Here is an 18,238-nt window from a genome sequence, read left to right as displayed (position 1 = left end):
ATCCTTATCTTTATACATCCTTGTCCTTCCTTAATCCCAAACCGTATAAAAACATGATTTCACAGCAGAGGTTCAGAAGTTGGAGAGTACTGAGTGGTTTGGGTAGGTAAAGTCTCAAACCGAAGTGAGGGATGGAATCATGCAGTATGTATTTACTGGACACCCGCTGGGTCCTGGGCTTTTCGTTTCAAGATGCCTTTTTCTGTTTCTCCTGGTGCCTGCCTCTGGGACTTTCAGTCCTACAGCTTCTGTTTGCCTTCTCAGCTAGATGTTGTTCTTCTGGAACTTCCCTTCGTCTTTCTCCTGGGGTGGATCCATGTGTTTCCTGGTTTGTTTTGCTGGAGTACATCCTCGGTAATTTTCTAAGAGAGGGTTCAGGGAAAGCAAACTCACAGAGTTTTTGCCTTTCTGAGACAGCCTTTAGTCTGCGTTCACTAGATCAAATATCATTTTCTAGGTTGAAAATGATTTTCTTTCAAAACATGCAGACTTCCAGTGTTGCTGTAAAGAAACCTGGTGCCAGTCTGAGAAATATATATATATATATATTTTTTTTTTGGTAGGAAACCTGCTTTTGTTTCTCTCTGGAAGCTTTAGAATCGTCTCTATCCTTGGTGTTTTAATTCTCTGTTTTCTCTGTCTTCCTGGAATTTCTGTTATTTGGTTTCTGGACCTCCCAAAGTGATTACTTGTGTCTAGTTTTTCCTCACATGTTTTCTCTTACCTCATGCTTTCCTTTTTCATTTTAGACCGTCTGACTGGACTTTATTTTCTAACACTTCTCTTGAATTGTTGTTTCGGTATTTTTAATTTCCAAGGATGCCATCTTGGTTTCTGATTGCGTCTTTTCGTAGCACATTGCACTTTCTTTTATTGTTGTCATATCTTCCCAAATTTCTCTAGGGATAATTAGATTTTTTAAAGATAGCTTTTTTTAAAAAACATCTTTATTGGAGTATAATTACTTTACAACAGTGTGTAGTTTCTGCTGTATAACAAAGTGAATCAGCTGTACATATACATATATCCCCATATCTTCTCCCTCTTGCGTCTCCCTCCCATCCTAAAGATAGCTTTTGTTTCCTGAATTCTCTCTATATGCTCAGGGGCAGATTTTCTCTTTGTTTTTCTCGATGTTTTTGTTGTTTGTGTTACGCCGGCAGCTTTTCTCGAAGCCTTTGTGGTCATTCATGCTTATTATTGAGTCGGATGGACATCAAGTCCATTTGTTCGGACTCTTTAGGAGTCTGTTTCCCCTAACCCTGGGGCTTGGCACGGGGTGGGCAGGTAGGGGTAAATTCCTGGGTGCTGGAGACTGCAGGACCGGATGAGGGAGACAGTGGGGTGGAGGTTATAGTGTCTCCCTCATCATTTCAGCCTCTCCCTCCTCCTTCCCGGGATCTGAGGCTCTGCGGCCCTGGCTGTCCGGCTGGAGGTCAGCACTTGCTTTTTCCAGGGCAGCGCTGCTCTCCCGTCTGCTGCAGGCTGCGCTTTCCTCTGCCTGCCAGTCGGGGGCCTCCGTCTCTGTTCCAGAAACTGTTGAAATATCTGGCTTGGTAAGTACCTGTCTCTTGCCTGTCTCTTGTTCTAGGTTTAAACAGGTAAAGTGCTTAATAGAAGGGAGTCAGTAAATATTAGCTGTTATTATTAATTGTACCTCTTAAAATTGAATTACTCTCACTTTAAGGCATCTTTGGTAAGAAAGGGACAAAATGCCTGCGTTCTGTCCACCACCGCGAGCTGGCGGTCTCCTTTTCTACTTAAATCTAGTCACCAGCACCTCTTAGGGTACTGCTCAGTAGTGTAAAATGATTGTTCCGTCAGTATTGCAAAAGCAGTGTGAGAACTGTGCTTTAAATGCACTCCATGGAAAAGACATGCTATGTCATCAGAATCTTCTGAGTCTCTTCCTTAGCAAAGAGAGCAAGTGCTTTGCTTTTCCTCTATTTGGCAGTGCTAAAGCCAATTATCAGAAAACAGATGATTCAAGTGCATTTGCTCATAAAGATATTGTTCCTTTCGATGAGCTTTGAGCCTCTGATGATTTCCCCAAGAACTACAAATATAAATAGGATCCAAGGGCTTTCTCCATCCTCACGTATACCCACAGCAGTTTAGAAGCATTGGTAGGTTTAGAGTCAGTTAAAAATAATTGACTAACACTTCTAATTCTGTAAGATGTGCTAGTACAAGGTCACCTGTATTTGACGTCTCTTTTTAAACAGCTTCTATTTATAAGCAGATCTGTCCAGCAGAAGTATGACATTTGCAGCATTTACATAACTTGTCCCTGCCGCGAATGTCCTTCTGTTTGTAGCACTCTCTCATGCCTGCTCCCGACCCGCCCTTTCCAGTTCCCTTCTCTTACACAAAGGCTTTGACTAATTTATACACCGGCCAATTATGTATAGAGAGGCCAACTTTCCCTAAGGGGGGTTTTACTCTAATACAGTGGAAAATATGTCACTGGATATTTGTGAATCTCTGGATTGAATCCAGTCGCTTTAGGTGAGATAACAAGATCTAAACAGAAATGCAAATGCAGATGCTCAGATACCAGTTATACTCCGATAACGCAAAAATGCTTAGTCTCAATTTTTTAGATAATTATAAGGAAGTAAAACTCAAGATTTGGGCCTTAATTAGAGACACACTGCATACATAGGTTTATTTGGTTTTGCAGATTATTTATTGCTCATTTAGCACAGTGTTCTGTTTTTACCTTTAGACCCATCTCTTTGCAACTCCAGAAACATTAACAAAACCAAACCAAAACAAAAAACTTTCACTAGTTCCCTTTCCAGCCTGGATATTAAATAATGCCAGTGAGCCAGCAATCTCAGTTAAGTTTTTCTCCTGATCATCATTCCCAGATTGTGGACAGACACACCTGTAATGAAGTGAGCAAAAGCACGGGGTCTAAGCCCCCTGCATCCCTCTGCAGCCTCACCTGTTGAGGTACCGTGCATCCACCCTGGGCCTTTCTGGGGTTTGCTTTGCTGCTCACAGGGAGTGACCCTACAGGCTGTCCAGCCACTCTGCAGGAGAGCCTTCCGTGGGGCTCTTCTGATCACAGCTTGCTTCTGTTGTTTTTGCAGTGAGAAGGATTTTCCTACAGTTCCTACACATTGCTGTGTTTTCAGGTGTGCATGACCTCAGTAGGGCATGGCTTAACCACAGTGGTTCCCTTGGAGGTTTTTCGGGGATGTCGGCCTTTTCTTATTCCTACAACAAAGAATATTTCTCTTTACTCACCCTCCCACCTTCCCCCCGACTCCCCCAGCTAATCAGTCAGCCAGACCTGCTGATTTTTTTTTAAAAATTATTTATTTATTTATTTATTTATTTTTTAGACCTGCTGATTTTGTAACTTCAATACATCTACTCCATCCCTGCTCCCAGAATGTCAGGACTTCTCTCCTGATCTGCTGCCCCCCAGCTGATTTCCATACCTCTAGTCTTGACATGTCCCAACTCATCCTCCGCTCAGCAGATCAGTCCCTGTCCTCCTTACTTTTTTTTAAAAAAATTTATTTATTTATTTATTTTTGGCTGTGTTGGGTCTTCGTTTCTGTGCGAGGGCTTTCTCTAGTTGCGGTGAGCGGGGGCCACTCTTCATTGCGGTGTGCGGGCCTCTCAGTATCCTGGCCTCTCTTGTTGTGGAGCACAGGCTCCAGACGCGCAGGCTCAGTAGCTGTGGCTCACGGGCCCAGTTGCTCCGCGGCATGTGGGATCTTCCCAGACCAGGGCTCGAACCCGTGTCCCCTGCATCGGCAGGCGGATTCTCAACCACTGCGCCACCAGGGAAGCCCCTGTCCTCCGTCCTTTAGCAGTCTTCCTTGGCTCTGCATCGCCGTCGGGAGGAAGGCCGAGGACGTCCTGTCGATCAGGGCCTGACTCTCCACGCCTGGACACCTTCTTCCAGCAGCCTCCTCCCTGGAACTTCCTCCTCCTTCTCTGTTCTGCTCCCGACTCGCTCCTGTTCACCTCTTCCAAGAGCCCGCTCCTTGGTCGGCCCGTGCTGAGCTCGGGCCCCTCCTTTTTGTGCCCCCACAGCTCTGGGTTCTTGCCCCTGTCACACCACGGAGCACATTTTATTGTGATTTTCTGCATGTGTGTCTGATGCCGATGTCATTTATCTTCATGCTGCGAGAGCTAGCATGACATCTGGTGTCTGTCTGTTCAATCAGTGTCTCTTGAACTTGGCTGAACTGAGTGGAGCCAGAGGATCTGCAGCTCTCTTCTCCTCTCTTCCTTCTTCATTTCTGCTCTCCTTGAGGCAGTGTCCGTTCTCTGACTCTCCGTGCTCGTCTCGGTGGCGGTGCTTGCCGACACTACACGTACCTCGGTTGAGTCCTCTGTCTTCTGGACTGAGAAGGGCTGATCTAGTCATCCGTCTCCTGCCTGCTTTTCTGCATCTTCTATCTTGCCTCTTTCCTTTCCTTTCCAGGAGCTAGTTAACCAGGACTAGCTCTAAGGCTCTCAGTCTCTGTCTCTCTCTTAAATAACAGCTTTAATGTGTTATAATTCACATACCACACAATTCACCCATTTAAAGCGTAAATTCAGTGGTTTTAAGCCTCTTCAAAGAGCCATGTACCCATCATCATAGTCAGTTTTAGAACATTTTCAAGACTCCAAAAAGAAAGTAACCCTGTACCCATGATCAGGACCTTTTCATTTTCCCCAGACTCCAGCCCCTGGCAACCATGAATCTACTTTCCGTCTCTATAGATTTGCTTGTCCTGGACATGTCATATAATGGAATCATATAATATGTGGTCTTTGGTGTCTGGCTCCTTTCACTTGCCTTAATGTTTTCAAGGTTCATACGTATTGTCACATGTGGCAGTACTTCAGCCCTGCGTTAGCCTGCTTGGGCTGTCGTAAGAGAGGACCGTGGACCAGCTGGCCTAAACAGCAGAAATTCGTCTTCTCACTGTTTCAGAAGCTGGACGTCTAAGATCAAGGTGCCAGCAGGACTGGTTTCTGGTGGAGCCTCTCTCCTTGGTTCGCAGATGGCCGCGTTCTCACTGTGTCCTCACATGGACTTTTCTCTGTGCAGGTGCAGAGAGAGAGAGATCTCTGGGGTCTCTTCCTCTTCTTATAAGGACACCAGTCCTATCAATTTAGGGCCCCACTCTTATGACCTCATTTAACCTTAGCTGCCTCCTTGAAGATCTGTCTCTAAATACAGTCATATTGGGGCTTTAGGGCTTCGGCATATAGATTTTGGGGGAACACAATTCAGTCTATAACAATTCCTTTTTATTGCTGAATAATATTCCATTGTATGGACATATCACAATTTATTTTTAAATGCATCAGTTGATGCACATTTGGGTTGTTTTAACCACTTTTTGGCTATTTTTAATAATGCTACTATGAACATTTGCATACAAGTTTTCAGGCACATATTTGTTTTTATTTTTCTTGGGTATATGCCCAAGAGTAGGATTGCTGGGTCATATGGTAGATAACTCTACGTTTAACCTTTTGAGAAACTGCCAAGACTGTTTCCCAAAGTAGTTGCACTGTTTTACATTCCCACCATCAGTGTTTGAGGCTTCCAGTTTCTCCACAGCCTCTCCAGCATTTGTTATTATTACTTTTTAATTATTACCATCCTCTTGATGTGAAATGTTATCTCATTGTGGTTTTGATTCGCATTTCCCTAATGACTAACAATGTTGAGCATGTGCTCCTGTGCTTATTGGAAAATTCACATGCTTATTAGCTATTTGTATGTCTTCTTTGGAGAATTGTCTACTCAGATCCTTTGCCCATTTTTAAATTGGGTTGTCTTTTTATTGTTGAGTTTCAAGTGTTCTTTTTATATTTTCGATGTGAGTCCTTTGTCACATATATGATTTGCAATATTTCTTCCCATTCTGTGAATGTCTTTTCACTTTCTTGATTGAGTCCTTTGAAATAATAAAGTTTTAAATTTTGATAATGTCCAGTTTTTCTATTTTTTTTTTCTGTCGCTTATGCCTTTGCTGCCATATCTAAGAAGTCTTTGCCTAACTGAAGTTCATGAAGATGTACGCCTGTATTTTCTTCTAAGATTTTTATAGTTTTATCTCTTAAATTTAGATCTCTTATCCATTGGAGTTAAGTTTTACATATGGTGTGAGGTAGGGGTTCAACTACATTCCTTTGTATGTGGCTGTTGGCTTGACTCAGCACTGGAGCTTCTCTTTTAAATGTTACTGATTTGGGTTTTTTTGTTTTCTTTTAAAAGCAGACAGTTGGAGAGAGCATGAAAGGCCAAGTGTAGGAGGGAAAGGGGACTGCTCGGCTTCCTCCTTCCCTCTACTCTTTTTTTAAAAAATATTTATTTATTTATTTATTTATTTATGGCTGTGCTGGGTCTTCGTTTCTGTGTGAGGGCTTTCTCTAGTTGTGGCAAGTGGGGGCCACTCTTCATCGCGGTGCGCGGGCCTCTCATTATCGTGGCCTCTCTTGTTGAGGAGCACAGGCTCCAGACACACAGGCTCCGTAATTGTGGCTCACGGGCCTAGTTGCTCCGCGGCATGTGGGATCTTCCCAGACCAGGTCTCAAACCTGCGTCCCCTGCATTGGCAGGCAGATTCTCAACCACTGCGCCACCAGGGAAGCCCCTAATGATTTGGTTTTGCTGAGATGTTGAAATCATCTTAAGGTGTTAGAGAATTTGCCCGATGTCTGGCTGGCAGCTCATTCCATATTATTACTCTAGACATGTCTCTCACATTTTCATCACTCTTCACATTCAGGGACTTTCCCACCTATATCCGGATTCACAACTGTTCTGTAAGTGTTGAAGTTGCTTAAGCCTGGGAACTATAAATGTAGGGTAATCAGCCATCCTGGTTTGCTTGGTGCTAGGGATTTCCCAAGATGTGACTTTTAGAGCTAAAACTGCGGCACTCCCTGTGTAGGGCTGGGGCATCACTGTCCTGGTGGAGAGCATGCCCCATTGAACTGAGCCGTGACCTAAAATCCAGAGTCAAATGTTAGCTGAGCTGCAGTCATCTGAAAACTGGAGGCTCGAGGACCCCCTTCCAAGATGGCTCACTCATGAAGCTAACAAATTGTTGTGGCAGGAGGTCTCAGTTTCCTCCATGTGGGTCTCTACACAAGGCTGCGTGAGTGTTACAACTTGGTGGTTGGCTTCCCCCAAAGTGAGCGATCCAGGAGATCAAGGAGGAAGCTGAAATGTCTTTTACGGTATGGCCTAACAAGTTTCATACCTTCAGTATTGTACTAGTCACACAAGTCAGCCCTGACTCATTGTGGGAGGGTGTGAACACTGGGAGGTGAAGATCACTGCTGGCAGAGGACATCTTGGAGGCTGGCTACTACAGTCTACTCTCTGGCTTCCAATGCATTATGACCCTCCCACATGCAGAAAACACTCACTCATTGATGGCCCCCCAAAGTCTCATCCTTTATAGCATCAGCTCAACTTCCAGTATGTCATCATGTGAATCAGGTCCAGGGGTGAATGAAGCTACTGAGGTATAGCTGAGTACAGCTCCTTGAGTACAGTTCCTCTTGAACCCAAACCTGTGCTCTAAAGAGATGCATTTTCCCCTCCACCTATCCAATAGATAGCGGTGGGGCAAGCAAAGGATAACTTCAATACAGTCTCTTAAAAAAGAGGCAGCAGGGCACATGTTGCTGGTTCCCTGATTAGGACTAATTTGTACTACCATTTGGGAATGATTTCTCGTGGCTCTTGGCTCCATCCTCTGCCCTTAGTCCTCCTTTTCAGTAAAATGTTTGCATCTTAGAGGTTTTCTCAGCCTACTTCCTGCACGTAGAAGTTTGAATATCTAAAGACCTTTTTTAACTTAGTATTGTCTCTCAACTATTTCAGTCTAAGCTGGCAGTTTTTCTGTTAATATAATTCTCTTAAAAATTTATGTCTCCTATGAATATTGTTGGATTCACTCCATTAGACAAACACCACAGTTATTTTAAGTTGGTCTCACTTAAAATAAGACTTTATCTTGAGCTTCTTCTGAGGGACAACCACCTAAAGCTTCTTCGAAGCATTAAACTTAACAATAACTTCAGGCATTGCCTTAGATCTTTCTGAAGTCTTACCAAAGGATTTTACCGTCATCCCTTTGCTTCATCACTTGACAGTGTTTTTCTGACAGTGGTCTAGATATGATCTTTGCCAGAAGCCATTTCTTGATTTTAGTATTGTTTACCATTTGGAGAGGCTGGGAATTTTCAATGAGTTGTAGCGTCTTAATGTTTAACAGCTACTTTATATTAGCATCTTTAGCTTACCCTTCTGCTCTTCCATTTTACCAGAATAGTAAGAAGAAGCTGGGTAGCATCTTCATCACTCTACCTGGAAATCTACTTAGCTGGAGTCCTAAATTCTTTAGATACAATTTCTACATTCCATGTCACAGCAGGTAACATTGTTGATAAACTTTCTGCCACCTGTTAACAAGGGTTCACTTCCCATCGGTTCCCTCACTTTATTTTTATTCTGTCCTCATTTTCTTTCTTTCTTTTTTTTTAATACATCTGTATTGGAATATAATTGCTTCACAATACTGTTAGTTTCTGTTGTACCCCAAAGTGAATCACCCATATGCATACATATGTCCCCATATCCCCTCCCTCCTGAGCCTCCCTCCCATCCTCCCTATCCTACCCCTCTAGGTCATCGCAAAGCACCGAGCTGACCTCCCTGTGCTATGCTGCTGCTTCCCACTAGCTAACTATTTTACGTTCGGTAGTGTATATATGTTGATGCTACTCTCACTTCGCCCCAGCTTCCCCCTCCCACCCCGTGTCAAGTGCATTCTCTATGTCTACATCTTTATTTCTGCTCTGCAACCAGGTTCATAAATGCCTTTTTTTTTTTTAGATTCCATATATATGCATTAGCATACTGTATTTGTTTTTCTCTTTTTGACTTACTTCACTCTGTATGACAGATTCTGGGTCCATCCACCTCACTACAAATAACTCAATTTCGTTCCTTTTTATGGCTGAGTAATATTCCATTGTATATATGTGCCACATCTTCTTTATCCATTCATCTGTCAATGGACACTTAGGTTGCTTCCATGTCCTGGCTATTGTAAATAGTGCTGCAGTGAACACTGTGGTACATGTATCTTTTCGAATTATGGTTTTCTCAGGGTATATGCCCAGTAGTGGGATTGCTGGGTCATATGGTAGTTCTATTTTTAGTATTTTAAGGAACCTCCATACTGTTCTCCATAGTGGCTGTATCAATTTACATTCCCACCAACAGTGCAAGAGTGTTCCCTTTTCTCCACACCCTCTCCAACATTTATTGTTTCTAGATTTTTTGATAAAAGCCATTCTGACTGGCATGTGGTAATACTTCATTGTAGTTTTGATTTGCATTTCTCTGATCATTAGTGATGTTGAGCATCTTTTCATGTGCCTCTTGGCCATCTGTATGTCTTCCTTGGTGAAATGTCTATTTGGGTCTTCTACCCATTTTTTAATTGGATTGTTTGGGTTTTTTTGACATTGTGCTCCATGAGCTGTTTGTATATTTTGGAGATTAATCCTTTGACTGCTGTTTCATTTGCAAATATTTTCTCCCATTCTGAGAGTTGTCTTTTTCTCTTGTTTATGGTTTCCTTTGCTGTGCAAAAGCTTTTAAGTTTGATTTGGTCCCATTTGTTTATTTTCATTACTCTAGAAAGTGGGTCAAAAAAGATGATGTTGCTGCAATTTATGTCAAAGAGTGTTCTTCCTATGTTTTCCTCTAAGAGTTTTAAAGCGTCTGGTCTTACATTTAGGTCTTTAATCCATTTGGAGTTTATTTTTGTGTATGGTGTTAGGGATTGTTCTAATTTCATTCTTTTACATGTAGCTGTCCAGTGTTCCCAGCACCACTTAATGAAGAGGCTGTCTTTTCTCCATTGTATGTTCTTGCCTCCTTTGTCGTAAATTAGGTGACTGTATGTGTGTGGGTTTATCTCTGGGCATTCTATCCTGTTCCATTGATCTATATTTCTGTTTTTGTTCCAGTACCATACTGTCTTGATCACTGTAGCTTTGTGGTATAGTTTGAAGTCAGGGAGCCTGATTCCTCCAACTCTGTTTTTCTTTCTCAAGATTGCTTTGGCTATTTGGGGTCTTTTGTGTTTCCGTACGAATTGTAAAATTTTTTGCTCTAATTCTGTAAAGAATGCCATTGGTACTTTGATAGGGATTGCATTGAATCTGTAGATTGCTTTGGGTAGTAGAGTCATTTTCACAGTGTTGATTCTTCCAGTCCAAGAACATGGTATATCTCTCCATCTGTTTGTATCATCTTTAATTTCTTTCATCAGTGTCTTATAGTTTTCTGCATACAGGTCTTTTGTCTCCTTAGGTAGGTTTATCCCTAGATATTTTATCCTTTTTGTTGCAATAGTAAATGGGAGTGTTTCCTTAATTTCTCTTTCAGATTTTTCATCATTAGTGTATAGGAATGCAAGAAATTTCTATGCATTAATTTTGTTTCCTGCAACTTTACCAAATTCATTGATTAGCTCTAGTAGTTTTCTGGTAGCATCTTTAGGATTCTCTATGTATAGTATCATGTCATCTGCAAACAGTGACAGTTTTACTTCTTCTTTTCCGATTTGGATTTCTTTTGTTTCTTTTTCTTCTCTGATTGCTGTGGCTAAAACTTCCAAAACTATGTTGAATTATAGTGGTGAGAGTGAGCAACCTTGTCTTGTTCCTCATCTTAGAGGAAATGGTTTCAGTTTTTCACCATTGAGAACGATGTTGGCTGTGGGTTTGTCATATATGGCCTTTATTATGTTGAGGTAGGTTCCCTCTATGCCTACTTTCTCGAGAGTTTTTTATCATAAATGTGTGTTGAGTTTGTCGAAAGCTTTTTCTGCATCTACTGAGATTATCATATGGTTTTTATCCTTCAGTTTGTTAATATGGTGTATCACATTGCTTGACTTTCGTATATTGAAGAATCCTTGCATTCCTGGAATAAACCCCACTTGGTTATGGTGTATGATACTTTTATTGTGCTGTTGGATTCTCTTTGCTAGTATTTTCTTGATGATTTTTGCATCTATGTTCATCAGAGATATTGGCCTATAGTTTTGTTTTTTTGTGACATCTTTGTCTGTTTTTGGTATCAGGGTGATGGTGGCCTCGTGGAATGAGTTTGGGAATGTTCCTCCCTCTGCTGTATTTTGGAAGAGTTTGAGAAGGATAGCTTTTAGCTCTTCTCTAAATATTTGATAGAATTTGCCTGTGCAGCCATCTGGTCCTGGGCTTTTGTTTGTTGGAAGATTTTTAATCACAGTCTGAATTTCAGTGCTTGTGATTGTTCTGTTTATATTTTCTATTTCTTCCTGGTTCAGTCTCGGAACATTGTGCTTTTCTAATAATTTGTCCATTTCTTCCAGGTTGTCCATTTTATTGGCATGTAATTGCTTGTAGTAATCTCTCATGGTCCTTTGTATTTCTGCAGTTTCAATTGTTACTTCTCCTTTTCCATTTCTAATTCTGTTGATGTGAAGCTTCTCCCTTTTTTTCTTGATGAGTCTGGCTAATGGTTTATCAATTTTGTTTATCTTCTCAAAGAACCAGCTTTTAGTTTTATTGATCTTTGCTATAGTTTCCTTCATTTCTTTTTCATTTGTTTCTGATCTAATCTTTATGATTTCTTTCCTTCTGCTAACTTTGGGTTTTTTTGTTCTTCTTTCTCTAATTGCTTTAGGTGAAAGGTTAGGTTGTTTATTTGAGATTTTTCTTGTTTCCTGAGGTTGGATTGTTTTGCTAATAACTTCCCTCTTAGAACTGCTTTTGCCCATCCCATAGGTTTTGGGTCATCGTGTTTTCATTGTCATTTGTTTCTAAGTATTTTTTGATTTCCTCTTTGATTTCTTCAGTGATCTCTTGGTTATTTAGTCATGTATTGTTTAGCCTCCATGTGTTTGTACTTTTTACAGTTTTTTTCCTGTAATTGATATCTATCTCATACAGTTGTGGTCGGAAAAGATACTTGGTACAATTTCAATTTTCTTAAATATCTTGTGATCCAAGATATAGGCTATCCTGGAGAATGTTCCATGAGCACTTGAGAAGAAAGTGTATTCTGTTGTTTTTGGATGGAATGTCCTATAAATATCAATTAAGTCCATCTTGTTTAATGTGTCATTTAAAGCTTGTGTTTCCTTATTTATTTTCATTTTGGACGATCTGTCCATTGGTGAAAGTGGGGTGTTAAAAGTCCCCTACTATTATTGTGTTATTGTCGATTTCCCCTTTTATGGCTGTTAGCATTTGCCTTATGTATTGAGGTGCTCCTCTGTTAGGTAAACAATATTTACAATTGTTATATCTTCATCTTGGATTGATCCCTTGATCATTATGTAGTGTCCTTCTTTGTCTCTTGTAATAGTCTTTATTTTAAAGTTTATTTTGTTTGATGTGAGAATTGCTATTCCAGCTTTCTTTTGATTTCCATTTGCATGGAATTACTTTTTACATCCCCTCACTTTCAGTCTGTATGTGTCCCTATGTCTGAAGTGGGTTGTAGACAGCATCTGTACAGGTCTTGTTTTTGTGTCCATTTAGCCAGTCTGTGTCTTTTGGTTGGAGCATTTAATCCATTTACATTTAAGGTAATTATCGATATGTATGTTCCTATTACCATTTTCTTAATTGTTTTGGGGTTGTTATTGTAGGTCTTTTCCTCCTCTTGTGTTTCCTGCCTAGAGAAGTTCCTTTAGCATTTGTTGTAAAGCTGGTTTGGTGTTGCTGAATTCTGTTAACTTTTGCTTGTCTGTAATGGTTTTAATTTCTCCGTTGAATTTGAATGAGGTCCTTGCTGGGTAGAGTAATCTTGGTTGTAGGTTTTTCCCTTTCATCAGTTTAAATATGTCCTCCCACTCCCTTCTGGCTTGCAGAGTTTCTGCTGAAAGATCAGCTGTTTACCTTATGGGGATTCCCTTGTATGTTATTTGTTGCTTTTCCGTTGGTGCTTTCAGTATTTTTTCTTTGTATTTAATTTTTGATAGTTTGATTAATATGTGTCTCTGAGAGTTTCTTTTTGGTTTTATCCTGAATGGTACTCTCTGTGCTTCCTGGACTTGATTGATTATTTCCTTTCCCATCTTAGGGAAGTTTTCGACTATAATCTCTTCAAATGTTTTCTCAGACCCTTTTGTTTTCTCTTCTTCTTCTGGAACCTCTGTAATTCAAATGCTGGTGTGTTTAATGTTGTCCCAGAGGTCTCTGAGTCTGTCCTCAATTCTTTTCATTCTTTTCTCTTTATTCTGCTCCCTGGCAGTTATTTCCACCATTTTACCTTCCAGCTCACTTATCCATTCTTCTGCCTCAGTTATTCTGCTATTGATTCCTTCTAGAGTATTTTTAATTTCAGTAATTGTGCTAGTCATCACTGTTTGCTCTTTAGTTCTTCTAGATCCTTGTTAAATGTTTCTTGTATTTTCTCCATTCTGTTTCCAAGATTTTGGATCATCTTTACTATCATTACGCTGAATTCTTTTTCAGGTAGGTTGCCTATTTCATCTTCATTTATTTGGTCTTGTAGGTTTTTACCTTGCTCCTTCGTCTGTAACAAAGTTTTTTTTGTTTCTTTTTTTGTCGTTTTTTTTGTTTAATGGATGGTGCTATATTCCAGTCTTACTGGTTGTTTGGCCTGAGACGTCCAGCAGTGGAGTTTGCAGGAAGTTGGATAGAGCTGGGTCTTGATGCTGAGATGTAGACCTCTGGGAGGCCTCAGTCCGATTGATATTCCCTGGGGTCTGAGGTTCTCTGTTAGTCCAGCGGTTTGGACTCAGAGCTCCCATCACAGGAGCTCAGGTCCAACCTCTGGCCTGGGAACCAAGATCCTACAAGCTTCGTGGCATGTTAAAAAAAAAAAAGGAAGAAAGAAAGAAAAAAAGGAGCAGTATGATATGAAAGAATAAAAAACAAAATAAAATTAGAAAGAAAAAAATATATCAGGAAAAATAAAACTATTTGAAACAACTTCAACAAGGTAAAATAAAACCACAACAGAAAAAAGAAAAAAAAAAGGGAGGGTGGGGAAAAAGCCAAAGGGAGAGATCACTGGTCACTGGGGGTTCCTCCCGTCCCCTTAGGTGTCCGTGGTCCCCCCCGGTGCCTGGTAGGTGCCCTAATTGTGAGGAGACGCAAATTCTGTGTCCTCCTAGTACGCCATCTTGACTCCCCATTTACATTTTTAAAGTCTTTATTTTACTGCCTCAGATGTCAAGAATGTTAGACAATGATGGATGGACCTTTATCAATACAGTATTGAACCATAAAGCACTGTAATCTGATTCTAGTTGATTGAGATATTCTAGCATTACAAAGTCATATTTAAAGGAGAATCAATACAAAAGGAAAAATGGTGAGAATAAATACAGCTTTTCATGTTTCCTCTAAATGTGAAGGTTTGCATTCTTCAAAGGATTCATCTTTCAAAAGAAAAACAGTATTACTCTGAAAGAGCAACACATCTTTTAAGCACTTAATAGCAGCAAAATCTCTTTTGTTGTTCACACAGGAATTTGTATCTTTTTTTTTGGCAAAATCTTGACAGAATACAGAGCCTTGATAAAAATAAAAGAAGTGAGCCCACTTAAGCTCCTTTGTGTGGGATTTGAATATTTGATCCTAGAGGCTTTTTGTTAAAATATTCATTGATTTTTGAAGTTATTTAATTTCCCCATTATGGTCATATTCACTTGGAAGGGTCTTTGGTCTGCCGTACAGAACATTTCTTCCATCTGCCGGTTAGAAGGGGTTTTTGTGTAGGACTCACAACGACAGACCAAGTCCTCTATCTGTCACAGTCCCTTTGGAAGTTGAAGATACTGATAGAGATTGGGAAAGTCACCATTGCTCCAGCTCAGTGTAAGCCTGTTACTGAACTGAAGACAAGATTTATTCTTTTTAAAAAAAGTTTTGTTTTAATATAACAGCTGTATTGACACAATTCATATACTAGATAGAATTCACCCTTTTAAAGGATACAGTTCAGTGGTTTTTAGTCTATTCACACAATTGTGCAACCATCACCACTATCAATTTTAGAACATTTTCATAGAAACCCTATGCTGTTATCAGGCCCTCCCCATTTCCTCAAACTCCAGCCCCTGGCAACCACTAACCTACTTTCTGTCTCTATAGATTTGCCTATTCTGGACATTTCATATAATTGAATCATACAATGTGCAGCCTTTTGTGTCTGGCTTCTTTCACTTGCCTTAATATTTTCAAGTTTCATCCATATTGTAACGTGTATCAGTAGTTCAGTTCTTTTCATAGCTGAAAAAATATTGCAGTGTATTGACCTTCCACATCTTGTTTATCCATTCATCAGTTGATGCACATTTGTATTGTTTCCACCTTGTGTCTCTTATGAATAATGCCAGTTTCTCTCTCTCTCTTTCCCCCTCCGCCCACCCCCAGTCTTTTTTTCCTTTGTTGTTTTTACTAGGGGGGCGTCTTCTCTAATCTGCTTGTATTACGTTGATAATGTTCTTCCAGAGAGCTTCAGCTCAGCATCGTCTGGGGTGGGGCCTCCCCATGGCAGTGGTTGCTTTATAGGATTTCAGGACCCTGGGCTTCAGTAGGGTTTGAATTAACCCCTTTGCTGTCCCCAGAGATGCCGTGGGTGTTTTTCTCTATAACCCTGAGATCAGGATTTCTGACAGAGGCACAGGCGGCAGCAGAGACATTTCAGGGTCCTGCTGAGCCATCTCCTCTTAGGAGTGTAGACCTCAGCGCTCACATAATGGCTTTTCGTTTTTGGTCTTGTTTTCCCCCTAATGACTGCTTTTTCATGAGTGACCACCCAGTGGGCCTGCGTATAGGACAAGGTAGTCTTTCCCCTGAACCAAGGATCAGTCACAACTCCATTCCAAGACGTACACATAGGTCCAGGGGAAGATACGTGACCTGAGGCCCACTCCAATCCCATAATCCTGTTCCTAAAAGCCAGTTGATTACTGACACTTCCAACTTAGGTCGGGGAAGTCTGTGTAACAGAGGTTCTGTAGGACTCGTTAATGCAGCGCAGAGCCCCACGGCTCAAAGCACCAGCTAACCAGCCAGCAGCAGCTTGCAGTGCGTGCTTGCTGTCAGTCAGCAGAGCTAGTTAATAAGCAAGGCGAGAAGAAAGACTCCCTGTGATGGTGGCCACTGTCTCAGTATCCTGATCACAGCATCTATTGTTGTGGCCACCCTGAAGAGGTAGTGATACCGACCGGGGTCCTTGGCCTTCCACGATCAATAGAAATTGACTAGAGCCCAGACAAGAAATTCAGGCAGGGCTTTATCGGGGCCCCTGCTGCAGCAGGGGGGAGCGAGAACAAGCAACAGGTTTCCTTGCTCGCTCCCTGAAGAGGGGCGAGCTGGTTCCTTACATGGGGTGAGAGTAGGGGTGTGTCAGGCTGGAGGGGTGGCTTAGGTGTTTTGCCCACCCCTTAGGTGGTGTCGAGTGCAGGGGGGCATGCGCAGTCCCCTGCTTTTGCTCCCCACACCCTGTTTTTGCTCCCAGCTCTTCAGAAGTGGCAGTTGGGTTTTTTGGGTCTTTCTGTATCTTCTTGTCTATGATTTGCTCCAAGTGCACATGCACGCAGTTATTTGTAGTCCCTTATCGTTTCTTTGTATTCTGTTACTCGAGGAATGTGTGTCCAGGTGCAAGCCCTGCAGCAAAGGGCCCCAGGTCCCAGCCTGTCTCAGTAGGAGGGACCCCCACCCCCAATTTGTTTTGGATGTCAAGACTGATGATGCCATACACAAAGCAAGAGGGTATGAAGAAGTTCATTACTCACATAATTGAGGTCTCTGGGGAGAGATCGGCAGGCCTCTCAAACATGCCTGACATGGCTTGAGAGAGCCAGGAAAGGACACTGGCTCAGCTCTTTTTTACTGTTGTTAGAGGTTAGAGGTGGGACGGGGCAGGGTTCAGTGGAAGTGGTAGGGGCCTGCGTAGTTTGAATCTCCTCCCAGCGGCAAAGGACGGAACACTGGGCTTAAGTTCTTACCAGCTTTCTCAGATGTGGGGCAGAGGGGCGTGGGGAGTACAGAAGGGGGTGCAGCGTTTGAAAGTTGACAGCTGTGGTCAATCAAACATTGAAAAAATAGAGTCTGACCCTTTATTACAGTTCCTGAGTATTTTATTCTTTTTGTTACTATAGTAAGTGAAATTTTCTTAACTTCATTTTTGGGTTATTCATTGCAAGTGTATAGAAATACAATTGATTTTCATGTATTGAATCATGTATTAGTTCTAATAGTTTTTTAGTAGATTTTATAGGATTTTTTTTTAATATACAAGATCGTGTCATCTACACTTAGAGAAAGTTTTGCTTTTTGTTTCCCATCTGTGTGCCTTTTATTTTATTTCCTTGCCCAATTTGCCTTGGCTAGAACCTTCCATAAAATGTTGAATAGAAGTGGTGAGAGCAGACATCCTTGTCTTGTTCCTGATTTGGGGGGGAAGCATTCAGTCTGTTTTTCTTGAGTATGATGTTAGCTGTGGGTTTTTCCTAGATGCCCTTATTAGGTTGAGATCATTTTCATTTTTTCCTAGTTTGTTAGGTGTTTTATCATGAAGTGCTGTTGGAATTTGTCAAGTGATTTTTCTGCATCTTTTGAGATAATTGTGTGGGTTTTTTAAAAATTCTATTAATGTAAGTACATTGACTGATTTCCATGTTAAACCAGTCTTTCATTTTGGGGATAAATCTCACTTGGTCGTGGCATATAATCCTTTTTATAGGTGGCTGGTTTCAGTTTGCTGTATATTTTGGCGAGAATTTTGCATCTACAATAGATATCAGTCTGTAGTTTTCTTTTCTCATGATATTTTTGTCTGGTTTTGGTATCAAGGTAATATTGACCTCACAGAATGAGTTTGGAAGTGTTCTCTTCACCCCTCCCCCCATTTTTGGATAATCTGTGAAGAATTGGTATAAATTTTTCTTTAAATGTCTTATATGATTCACTAGTGAAGACATTTGGGCCTGGACTTTTCTTTCTGGGAAGTTTTTGAATTATGAATTCAATCTTTTTGTTATAGGTGTATTTTCTATTTCTTCTTGAGTAAGTTTTCATACTTTGTGTCTTTCTGGAACTTTTCAGTCTCACTAGATTATCTACTTTGTTGAGATATAGTTGTTCATTAATATTTCCTTATAATTATTTTTATTTCTGAAGAATGAGTTGTGATGTCCCCTCTTCCATT

At 41.0% G+C, this 18,238-nt stretch overlaps 1 protein-coding gene and 1 long non-coding RNA gene across 13 annotated transcripts in view; one reads left to right on the top strand and one right to left on the bottom strand.

The window, feature by feature from the left end:
* MTUS2 (microtubule associated scaffold protein 2) overlaps positions 1 to 18,238 on the top strand; it is a 505,324-nt gene that overhangs the window by 196,941 nt on the left and 290,145 nt on the right. The gene's annotated exons all lie outside the window — the stretch shown is intronic.
* On the bottom strand, positions 939 to 12,683 carry LOC309647916. Its single transcript, XR_014256395.1, has 2 exons — positions 3,356 to 12,683; positions 939 to 3,301 (listed from the first exon to the last, which is right to left on the bottom strand). It is a non-coding gene; the product is annotated as an uncharacterized lncRNA (long non-coding RNA).

Source organism: Balaenoptera physalus, assembly GCF_965194825.1.
Source record: "Balaenoptera physalus genome assembly, chromosome: 18".
Taxonomy (NCBI): Eukaryota; Metazoa; Chordata; class Mammalia; order Artiodactyla; family Balaenopteridae; genus Balaenoptera; species Balaenoptera physalus.
The sequence above is the reverse complement of the archived record's forward strand: the minus strand, read 5'-3'. Positions and strand labels throughout refer to the sequence as shown.